At 34.8% G+C, this 12,952-nt stretch overlaps 1 protein-coding gene across 1 annotated transcript in view; it reads right to left on the bottom strand.

Moving 5' to 3' along the window:
- Positions 1-12,952, bottom strand: part of LOC115213132 (nuclear factor of activated T-cells 5-like) — a 197,460-nt gene that overhangs the window by 102,607 nt on the left and 81,901 nt on the right. The window lies entirely within an intron of this gene.

The following is a 12,952-nucleotide window of genomic DNA, read 5'->3' as shown; positions in this document are numbered from 1 at the left end:
ATGCCTGCAAACACACACACACATAGAGGCACAGGTATGGCTGTGTGGTAAGCAGTTTGCTTCTCAACTACATGGCTTTGGGTTTAATCCCATTATATAGAACCTTGGGGAAGTGTATCCACTATAGCCTCAGGCTGACCACAGCCTTGTAAATGGATTTGGTAGAATGAAACTGTAAAACCCTTAAATATATGTATATATATATATATATATATATATATATATATATATATATATATATATATATATACACACATATATATATATATACACATATATATACATTCAAAATGTGACCGCATGTGTACCGTTGGCGATTTTTTTTTTCCTCCGTCTTCCCTTCTTTGGATCTTTCCTTTTCCTATGTTTCTGACGAAGAGCTCTGCTCGAAATGTTAAACCCTCCTTCTTTCCTTCTTTCCTGAGCGTCCAATAATACTATACTTGTTCCACGTCCTCGCGTTGTTGTGTTTTCTCTTTGTGTTTTCATGTTTGGATTAACTTTATATATATATAAAATCAAAAATCAAAAATCAAAGAATCAAATCGAAATCGACCAACATCAATGGAATTTGTAGTTTTGTGGTACCAGTGCTGGTGGCACATAAGAAAACCTTCCGAACGTGGCCGTAGCCAGTACCGCATCAACTGGCCTCCGTGTTGGTGGCACGTAACAAACACCATCCGATTGTGGCTGTGCCAGCCTCGCAAAAAAACACCATCCGGGCGTGGCCGTTCGGCAGCCTCGTCTGGCACCTGTGTCGGTGGCACATAAAAAGCACCCACTACACTCACAGAGTGGTTGGCATTAGGAAGGGCATCCAGCTGTAGAAACACTGCCAGATCTGACTGGCCTGGTGCAGCCTTCGGGCTTCCCAGACCCCAGTTGAACCGTCCAACCCATGGTAGCATGGAAAGCGGACGTTAAACGATGATGATGATGATGATGATGATGATATATATATATATATATACTCTTGTTTCAGTCATTTGACTGTGGCCATGCTGGAGCACCGCCTTTAGTCGAGCAAATCAAACCCAGGACTTATTCTTTGGAAGCCTAGTATTTATTCTATCGGTCTCTTTTGCTGAACTGCTAAGTTACGGGGACATAAACACACCAGCATCGGTTGTCAAGTGATGTTGGGGGGGGGGCAAACACAGACACACACATACATATATACACACACATACATACATACATATACATATATATATATATATATATATATATATATATATATGAACTCTTATATATTAATTTGTCACTGTTGGAGAACTGAGAAAGTGCCTCAAGACTGGATTGATGCTATTTTAGTCTCCTTGTATAAATCGGGGCCAAAGGATCTGTGTGGTAATTTTTGTGGGATTTCACTTTTGTCTGTGGTTGGAAAGGTACTTGCCTGCATTTTGTTAGAACATTTAAATACAATGTACAAAATATAGTGTCTGAGTCTCTGTGTGGTTTTTGTTCCCTAAAGGGGCACAGCTGATTGTATCTTTACTATCACATTTGAATGGTGCTTTTTATATGCCACCGGCACGAGAGCCAGTCAAGTGCTCCTAGCATGGGAGCCAGTCAGGGGACACTGGCATCAACCACATTCGGATGATGCATTTTATGTGCCACTGGAATGGGACCCAGTAAGGGGGCACTGGTCACAGCTACAATATATGCATCATCATCATCATCATTTAACGTCCGTTTTCCATGCTAGCATGGAAAACGGACGTTAAATGATGATGATGATGATGCATATATTATGATGATGATGATGATGATGCATATATATATATATATATATATATATATGGTTGGGCACTTGATTGGTTACAGCAATGAGGTTTCAAGTTGATCAGATCAACTGAACAGTCAGCTCATGAAATTAACATGCAGGTGGCTAAGCACTCCACAGTCACGTCTACCCTTAACATAGTCTAAGGGTTCAACGAGATGCAGGATGCAACAAGGCTGGCTCTTTGAATTATAGGTACAACTCATGTTCAGCCTGCTGAATGGATTGGAGCAACAGGAAAGCATCTTGCTGAAGGACACAATGTGTTACTGGGAATTGAACTCATGACATTATGATCATGAACCAAATAATCAAACCACTAAGCACACATACACACAAGGATGGGGAAGCATGTGTGTCTGTGTGTTACTGTCTCCTTGCTTTGACATCATGTGATAGTTGTAAACAAGTGTTACCATCACATGCGAATAGTGTCCTTTGTTTCCAATCTTCTGTGTAAAACATATCTGGTCATGTAAAAACATCCTTTACTTGGAAACATGTGAGGGTTGGTGACAGGAAGGTCATCTAGCTACAAAAAATTTGCCTCAGTAAATTTTGTCTGATGATGATGATGACAATGATGATGATAAAAACGATCATGACATATACGTAGTGCAAATATTATCTGATATAGAAGTCAAAATCAATGGGTAGAGTGGACAGATATGTTTATTATAACAGAAAATGGCAGTCTACTTAAGTTTCACCTCTGACTGATTGCAACTATGGCATTTATAAGATTAGGAGCATTAGATGTGTCTGGGTTAATGGGGTTGATAACTGTAATTACAATTCGTAATATGAAATATCAAAAAAGGAGTGTGAATTCATGTGAAATAGTTCATTCTGGGGATTGGCAAGTATCTAAAACTTGTATTGTTTCCCTTTTATGGATATTTAGGGTGCATATTAATGCTGTTGTGTGTATGAATTAATGCCAGTATGTAGAAAGGTGCGCACACACACACACGTGTGTGTGTTTGTGTGAGCTTATATATATATATATATATATATATATATATATATACATATACCTTTGCACATACAAAATTATCAAAAGTTATATATCAGTTACACAGAGCCATTCATATAAATATGTTCACCAGGCAGGCCTATACACATAAATTTACACTCCTATACTTGTATAAAAGTTTTGTAAAACATAATAGAATTGTATGAAGGTTATTCTTGGAATTAACATTAGTTCTGGTTCATTGAATGAATGTCTAAAAGGCTTGTTATTATCAGTGTCCACTATGATAAAAATTTAGTAAGTATATAAACGCATACATATATAAAGATGTGTACATTTGTTTGTATGTATATGTGCTCGTTTAATTGTTTAAGTATACATGTAAATTCACACATGCACACAGACACATCTAAAATTTGCTCATTTCTTTCACATCTGTTTTCCATGCTATAGCATCTGTTAGATAAATGCATATTAATTGAGGTATTATTTTACAGCTGGATACCTTTTCTTCTACTAATCTTTACCTGTTTTCCAAGTAAGGACCTTTTTGTTTTCATTCTGCTTACTTGTCTTCAAAAGTGTAGAACTAGAGGACAATTTTGTTGACAGGAAATGTCAATGAACAACTCTGTTTCTAGCTCAATCCAGAAAATAAGCATTCACCTAGGCACATCTATACATATATCCACATAAATACATGCATACATATGCAAGCACACATACACATATATAATATATAAAATAGAGATGTATGTGTATTTGCTTTTCACGTGAAAACGGCTTCACCAATTGCTTCCATACTTGTGATGCATGAATAAGTTGATCTCAGACACATGTTAAGCTCTTCATATGATTTTTTTATTAAAAATTAAAAATATTGCTTTTTATATTAGATTCATGTCTTCGAAAGTTAAAAAAAATATTTACTTCTGGTTTTCTAGTGTTAGTGACATAACAACTACATGTGTCTATATCTCTCTAGCCTTCTTTCTCTATCTATCTCTATATCTATCTATCTCTCTGTATCTGTCTATATCTTATCTATCTATACTGTTTTCACTTTCAATTTTCAAATGCCACTGTTTCACATTAAGTTCAATCGTTATTGTTTTCACTGTAAGTTTTTATCCACTATTTACAAACAACAATGACAAATTACTGACAGAAAGAAGTTCACAATTACTCATGAAAGTAACTTCATATTTTACTGACAGAAGTAACTTCATAAATTTCACTACAATCTGTATATTTCATTATATTTGCCTACAAATTTCTTATTTACTTTTGCAACATTTTTTCTGTTTGTTTGTTGTTGATGGAATTACTGATAAAAGTAAGTTCAAAATTTATTGACAGAAGTAACTTCAAAAAATTTAGGTAAATCCATACACTTAGTTAATTTCCCTAAAAATTTCTTATTTACTTTTGCAACAGTTTTGTGTTTTTCTGTTGTTGACAGTTTTTTTCTGGTTCCTTCAACATTAGCTCTTTGGTTCACTGAATGACAAATTTTGCTTCAACCCGTACAATTCTTTATTTTCCGTAAAAATTTCTTATTTACTTTCTGCCCATTGTATTAAGAAACATAATTTCCATTACAAAGTTATTTTCATTGCTTAATACCCTCTGCACCCATGTATTTCTGTATACATATATAGCCATGCCTAGAAAGAAAGTGTCAAATTTGTCTACAATGTCAAGGTCAGGTAAAAGAATGTCTCTGTCCAGGGAAAGTGAGACAGCTGCAGAAAGGGAAGCACGCCAAGAAACAAACAGACTGTGTACTACAAAAGCCAGAGCATCTTAAAGTGATGAACAGAGGTAGGTACGGTTGACAAGGAATAGAATCTCCACTACAGAATGATAAGCAGTTGCAACAGCTCAGAGAAGCAGCTTTCAATTATGATCCAGCAGTTCATTATGCAGATTAGGTAGATAATCAGTATTCTACAGTGAAGCAAAGACGAGTACAGGTAGTCGATATGGACTTCTGAAACTCTGTTAAATCTCTTAAATATATTTGTAAATGTATAAACAAAGGTTTAGATGTTGCAACATACCCTCTTATGCAGAATGGCAGTCAGCAGATAAATAAAAATGATGAAGCTGCACAGTATGAAAAAAGGAAGATGCATCAGTACCAATGAGGCTTTTTGGCGCATCTTCAATTTTCTCATCCATGAGAAGCTCCCAGCCATCATTCATCTGAGTGTCCATCTAGAGAATGGTCATAGGGTTATCTTCACAAAACCAACAACCAAACACTTTCTCCAAAAGAAACTATCCTTACTGCCTTTTTTAAGCTATTTCAAGTAGATGAAGATGCAAGAAAACTCCTTTACCCACAATTACCCAAGTATTGCACCTGGAGAAACTAAATGGTACAAGAGGAAACGTGGTGCTGATTCTCTTGCAAGTCCTGTAGAGTTTGCTTTACTTCTATTTCTGAAACTAGATTGGTGGGAATTGTATCTAAGTATCATTTCATTTTTAGTTGCCCTTATTTCTTGTGGTTATTTGAGAGTACATTGCATTGGTATATTACATTTTTAGTTTTACAAATATTGGAGAATTGACACTTATTTTCATCTCTGCAGCCACATAAATTATTAAGTTTATCTGTGCATATGTTGTGTTGTGGGAGTTATTATTTATCAGGTTATTGTCCATGTTATTTTAGGGCAAGTTATTAAGGACGACAATTATTATATCTGTCGACTGGTAGCTATGTTTTATGTTGTTATTTTCATAGTTTCATAGAAGGCCTCTAGCTTATTATTGTCGATCGAGGCTATGATAGTGTGTGTGTGTGTGTGTGTGTGTGTGTGTGTGTGTGTGTGTGTGTGTGTGTATGTATGTATGTATATATATATATATATATATATTATATAATTGCTTCAGAGTTCCAACATTTGAGCTGTTCTTTAAATAGTAACAATGAGCAGAAGATTCTGCTTCAATAGGTTATGCGTATTTAGCTATTATATGCAGCTGACGTCAACTGCAGATATACCAAGAATATTATGACCCCATTGTTCAAAGTTGTATTGAATACTGAAAAAAATTTAATGGTCAGCTGAGTGTTTCCAACAGCTGGGCAATGGCAACAGTTGTACATGTCTATAGGCATGACTTAAGAGTTAACAATAGTTATGAATTGTTGCAGCTTACTATAGCATTTGACAACTGGTGTTAGAGTTATGTTGTTTAGCCTCCATGTCAGCCCTAGTCAAGCAGATCTATGATCAAAGCTATTCCAGTGATGACCATTCCATCTTTTCAGAAATAGTTTATCTCAGACTTAATTATGGAATATAGCCCCCCCCCCCACCTTTTTTTTTAAAGATGGTTAAGTGTGATTCAAGAACTAGATGGTAATTGTTTCTTGAATGTCAAACAAATGTAGAGATTTTGTCACTGACTTGTTTATTCTAAAATTAATTTGTTGAAGACTTATTAGACAAGAATAGATTTATTTGGTTCAATCTATTTCCAAAATAATCAATAATTTAGAAGATGTAATCAAGAATTTAGAAGACAGCATTACTTTTTTGGTTTGTGGGATGTTGTTACTGATGTTGTTTAACTTTAGGACAGTCCTGATAGAATTGACGATCAAAGGCACACTAGCCATGGCCATCATATTTTGTGGTTGTGATTTCTAGCAGATCATGCAACCATATCTCAGTTCTTTTGTAGGGAAATGTTAATTTAGCATTCATATCATAATAATGAGATTTCAATTGAGATTTAAATTGAAATAACTCTTTAATAAAAGTAGTCTCATGTAGGTTAGTATTGAAAGGGTTTATTCTTGCACAGGTCTTCTCAAGCACAACATCATACCTCTTAATGATGATCTCTTTGTAACCTCCCTTGTGAGGTTCAACATTCTGAAATCAGTTTCATCACTTCTGTTGTCTTCCTTAGTTTGCCTCTGTTGGTTTCTATGCATCAGATCACCAAGCACTTTTTTATTCAGCAGTCATTCTTCATACATATCATTTCCATACCAACACAACCTTCTTAGCAGCACACAACATTAGACCATTTATATATTTAGTTTTTCTCTAAGCTCAGCATTCATCACACTAACATTACATTTTCAGCTAAATATTTGTGCCTTGTTTCCAGCTTTCACACCTACATTCAATGCTTATGTTTCACTATAATGTAGAATATTGTTAAACAAATTATTATTTGATTCATATTGCTTTCAATTTCTTTCTTTAACATATTCTGTGCTTTTCCCTCTTAAATTTAAATGAGAAAACGATTTAATGCTGATATATGTAATAGCTATGACTGCCAACCAGATGTTACTGCTATTTAACCCCAGGTCAGTCCCAACTTATCAAAGGCAATGCAATATAGTCATGATCATCCTATCTTTTCCCTATATCTAAAGCTACATTGTCTGATGTGCCTTTAATTTTAAGATAGTAGGTGTGATTTGAAGGAGTCTGCCTGCTATTTTAAGAAAATGAAGCTATCACAAGGAAAATTTCTTAGTTCATTTGTTAACCAGCAGTTAATTGTAATCAATATAGATTACTAACTGACTACACAAACTGATAATAATTTACACCACTGGAGAGTCAAGTTTTTAAGCCAGGACCAGTTTACTGCTAAAGCCATTTCAACCCACTTAAATTGCAAATGTTTTATAGATGAACACCAAATAATGTTACAAAACCTTTTATAAATCTGAAAAGCTAAGCTTCAGCAAAAACAAATCAATATGTCTCACAAACATTATAAACGCTGCAATCAGTGTTTTTGTGTGCAAAGAAGGTGCATTGCTAATACTTCAAAACTGCATATGGTCTATAATCTACAAGAGCCTTCTCAAAGTGAAAAAGGGAGAAGTGAGACCATGAAAGATAAAATGTGATGTTAATAGAAAAGTATGAAATGCAATAACATATTGGTGAGTTCAGACAATGAAGAGTGCAAATAATTTTATTCAATATAGTATGTGCTGTGTATCTATAGAGTTGTGGATGCAAACATAGCTCCGTAGATAAGTTCTCTTTGCAATCATGAAGTCCTGGGTTCAAGGTTGCTGCCTGCTATCTAATATGACATTTACTTTAGCTTTGTATTGACCCATGACTTGCAAATAAAAGACTGTCATGGACTGTACATGTAATTTTAAGGGCTAGCCTTTCTACATACTATTATACTGATTCTGTCTAAGAATTACATTAAAATTACAGTTATCTGTGGGATACTCAGCTATCTACACAATAATTTAATGAGGTGGCAGTTGAGTTAGTTGAACAACTGGAATAATCATCATTGAAACAGCTGGAGACCCATTTACTTACTTGACAAGACTTGACAAGGGTTAATTTATCAACATGATTTACAGCTACACTAGTTACATGTAATAAAGCTGCTACATAAATACAACCAGCAGCTGTGGTATAGAAATTGTTAAATTATTGATAACAAGAGTCATCAATAAATTAACACTTATGAGAGTAGCTAGTAGCTATGAACTTGACAAAGTGGCTAACACAATTAGAGCATATGTAGTTACTATAGTTATATATAGTAGCTACTGCTAGCATCTTCTGGTCCATGAAACCAAGAACAGGTTAACGCTCTGACAAATATGATGTGAATACTTGTGTGGAAAAGGATTTATAGAATGGTGACATATGTAGTTTCAAAGGGGTTTGCCCTATACACAAATGCTAAGTTTCTTGAAATAAAAGAAACAAAAATTGTCATTGAAACTAAATTTGAAGGATAATTTTTTTTTTTTTTTTTTGAGTAGACCCAATGGTAATTTTTGTAGAAGGGTGAAGTAAAGTTATTTGAACTGTGTCTTAGATAACAGTAATATATCTTTTATTAACAACAGAGAGATGAAAGATAAAATTAAACCTAACAAAGCTTGAAATTTATAACATGAGAAGAAATTTAAAAACTAGAAGTCATTTAGTCTGATAGTCTATAAAGGATGTCTTTATTTGCTAACACTCAAAAGGATAGAAGGCAAATATAACCTTGGCAGAATTTGAACTCAACATATAGAGAGCTGAATCAAATATTGCAACATGCTCTAATGATTTTGCCAAACTGGCCCCTCTACAGGTATAATAATGACCAAACAAATAGTAAAAAACCAAAGGTTCCAACATGGAGAGTAGGTCTTATAACACTTCCCTGTTAACACCACCTTGCTGTTTCGAGAGGCCTTCAGCAGATTTCACTATCTTGGAAGCATTACAACTGCAGATATTAAGATTGGGCATCATTTAAATCAATCATCCTAAACTGAAATGGTTTGGTTAATGTTCTGCATTACTTTACTACTTTATTCTCTCTTTCTACTTTATTTTTAAAATATAAATTATTCAATGACCATGTACCTAATTGTGGCAGTGAAATATGGGCAGTTAAAATGGATGGCCCACACTGGTTCTAAAGAAACAAATTGTGGCAGAATCAGATGCAGGTGCAACAAGGAATTTGGGAAATAATTTGAGAGGTTTAATTAAGGTATCACCTGGGTTGAAAAAAGGTAGAGGTGAATGGTCACCTGCTGAAAATGAAAACAGTTGGTAGGGAATATCTTAGGACAAAAAAGTTAGTCTGGATCATTTACTGGATTGAGGTACTCAAAATGATATAGCTTGTAAATATATTTGTTTATCCAAACTGATTACAAGAAATCAGGTATCAAACTACTGATGTTGCTGTTACTGATGATCATGAATCTGATGATATGTGATAATGATTCTAGTTAAATAATGTTAGAAATAGTTGTAGAGAATGATGATGATTACAGTGAAGTAGTGGTGGAAATGAAGAAGGTAATGATGATAATGATGGTCACATTAATGCTAACAATGATGATGCTAGATCCAAATATATAAGTTAGGAAGAAATAAGATATCAGTATTTTATTCTGAAATTTCTTCATGTGAGAGATAGCATTACTTATCATTTCAACAGTCTAAATATCTGGTATTCTTCCCAAAAGTCTTGTTCTCCAGATTACATCAACAGCATCACTGAACAGGAGTAAATAGCTTGCTTAAACTACACCCACATTGCTCATATCATCATCATCATCATCTTCACAGACACTGAGATCAAGACATTGTTGTGAAAGCAAATACAAATAAAAACCAAACACATGTTTCACTGACACATAATTCTTCAGGGTCCAATGATTTTGCAAGGAGGTGTTGCCAACCATAAGATATTTGTTCTAAATAAATGCAGTGTGTTAATATGTGTGTACATAAGAACCAAGACTGAAGAATGTATAGCTGTACAACAAATGTAATTACCGGTGATACCAGTGAAATGTTTGTGGATGATCATACATAGTATTTTTAAGACATGAATATTAGCGCACACACACACACACCACACACACACACACACACACACACGACTGTGTGGTTATGAAGTTTGCATAAGCATAAGAGTTGACCTGCACGTCAAAACATTCTAGACAAGTGTCTTCTTGTATAAACCTTAGATTAACTAATACATTATGAGTGAGATTTGGCAGATCAGAACTGTGCAGAAGGCTGTTGTGTTAACCTTCATGCAATTCCATGCACCATCTTTAATTTGCACCAGGTACTCAGAATAAAGTTTCCACAACACCTTTTCTACATATTGAAGAAAAGGTGTTTTCCTTTTCCTGAAGGGATCAACATCCTATCTGGTTTCCTACATACTAGAACTCTAGTCTTTGTTAAGTTAACTTCACAATCATGCATGCATTACAGACAACACACACACGCACACATCTACACGTCAAAGTCACTAGCTTCTATCCACATGCACATACACACTTTCACATACACATACGCACCTTCGTTTTGGGATCACCAGTACTTTGTTATCTCCCCTTCTTCCTAGCTCTCCTGTCCAACTACCTTTCTCCAACCAGTTGCCATGCATGCATGTAAGTATGTATGTATGTATGTATGTAAATAATTCAAATTTATTTGAATAAGGTACTTAAGATCATGCACCAGGCCAGTCTGGTGTTATCCACAAGGCTCAAAGTAAGGTGAAGGTGAATAAAAAGCAAATATGTAACAAGGATGTCAAGGTATTAATGCAATGCAGCCATTTCAGGTGGCTCCATTTAATCGAAAAATGCAAGCATTACATCAATTTGAAGTCCAGATATATTACAACTATGATAAATTACTGAAAGAAATATTTACTAAGCAAGTGAGATTTTTTATAAATTGAAGTTTTCAGGAAAACTTACTTTCTGAACTTCCTTTTATCATAGAATATTTTAAGAGCACAGATTTAAATGTTCAGTACAAGATAGTTTTTAACGAGCTTTTATTTATATGATTTTTTTCATTTCATATTTATTTCATTCATTGCTTGCAATGTTCTCCCTCCCCCACCTCTCTCTCTCACACACACACTGTCTCTGTAATATAAACACACACACACACTCCAGGTTTGATTTCGTTATTACACAAATAACACATTAGAATTTTGCAACTCAACATGGGGCATCCCAAAAATATGTGACAGAAAATATCAATGTAGAAATATTATCAAGTGACCTATAGAAAACTGCCCAGAGGGCAGGCTTTCTGCTAGTATATATATATATATATATATATATATATATAATATATATATATATATATATATATATATATATATATAAAATCTATAGCAACATTAAGATCTTGCATTAGATTCACATCTTCCATCTCAGAACCTCCAATAATTGGATAATAAGAAATCTTTTTCTGTTAAGACATTAAAAATTCAAGTGAAAGATGTAAACCACCTCATCTAATTAAGATACATTAACACACACATAGACACACACATGAATATGAAATATATATATTGATATGTATACACACATACATATATATTCATTTCACATACACACACTATAATGTGTGTGTTTGTGTGTGTGTCTATGTGAAAGAGTATACATTAATAATTAATACTGCAAGCTGCTCAATTCAAGCTGTAGGCATTAAAGAGATGAATACATTGCAAAGAAGTACACATTTTATAGAATTGCATCAAAATTGTACCACCACCCATTACCTCCGCCCTGCTAACTTTGAAATTACTTTGAATCAGCCACCTAAGACAAATTTCAAAGAAATACAGCAACTAGTGCACCGGAAATAGCTGATGGTTTCATTAAAGTAAGTCATCTACATTTGTGATAATTTCCTAATGTTAAGTGTCAAAGTTATTGCAACACTGGAAAGAAACCATTATGGCTGTCATGCCAGTGAGAGAGTCTCCACATGGTTGCTCAGCCTGCTATAAGTAGCAACTAAATCACTTTCAAATCACACCCTACTATGCAACCATGCAACTATGATGATGATGATGATGATGATGATGATAATTCATCATTCTTTACTTTTTATCAGCTAACATCTTTGTAGATCATCATCATCATCGTCATCTAACAACTGTTTTCCATGCTGGCATGGGTTAAACGATTCGACTGGGAATGGTAAGCCGGAGAGCTGCATCAGGCTCCCAGCATCTTTTGGCTTGGTTTCTATGGCTGGATGCCCTTCTTAATGCCAATTACCTTACAGATTGTTCTGGGTGTAGAAGAGTTCCCAGAGAGCCAACAGCACCCACATTTTGAACAAGAGAAAGGTACCACTAGGATTACCAAGTTCAATGAAAAACTAGAACAAAAGTTACACCAATATCATATTTTATGCCAGACTGTTCAGGGCCTGGGCAGATAAAGAAAGCCTAGAACAGAGGGGGTGGAGGGGCATGGTGTGGAGGTGGAAAGTGGGTGAAAAATAAAAAGATTAAAGTGTCCATTAATAGAAATATGATAGATACAATCTGAAATTAGATAAGATAGTCCCCAATATCCTTAAAAACATAGGAGTGTCTTTGATGATACATCCCAATCAAAAGTGAAAAGTGAAAAATAACAGCAACAACTGAAATAGCAAAATAGTAACAATATAGTGTGGTAAGTAGCTTGCTAACCAACCACATGGTTCCGGGTTCAGTCCCACTGCGTGGCATCTTGGGCAAGTGTCTTCTGCTATAGCCCCGGGCCGACCAATACCCTGTGAGTGGATTTGGTAGACGGAAACTGAAAGAAGCCCGTCGTATATATGTATATATATATGTGTATGTATGTCTGTGTCTGTGTTTGTCCCCCT

The sequence above is a fragment of the Octopus sinensis genome, linkage group LG6, assembly GCF_006345805.1.
Source record: "Octopus sinensis linkage group LG6, ASM634580v1, whole genome shotgun sequence".
Lineage (NCBI taxonomy): Eukaryota > Metazoa > Mollusca > Cephalopoda > Octopoda > Octopodidae > Octopus > Octopus sinensis.
The sequence above is the reverse complement of the archived record's forward strand: the minus strand, read 5'-3'. Positions and strand labels throughout refer to the sequence as shown.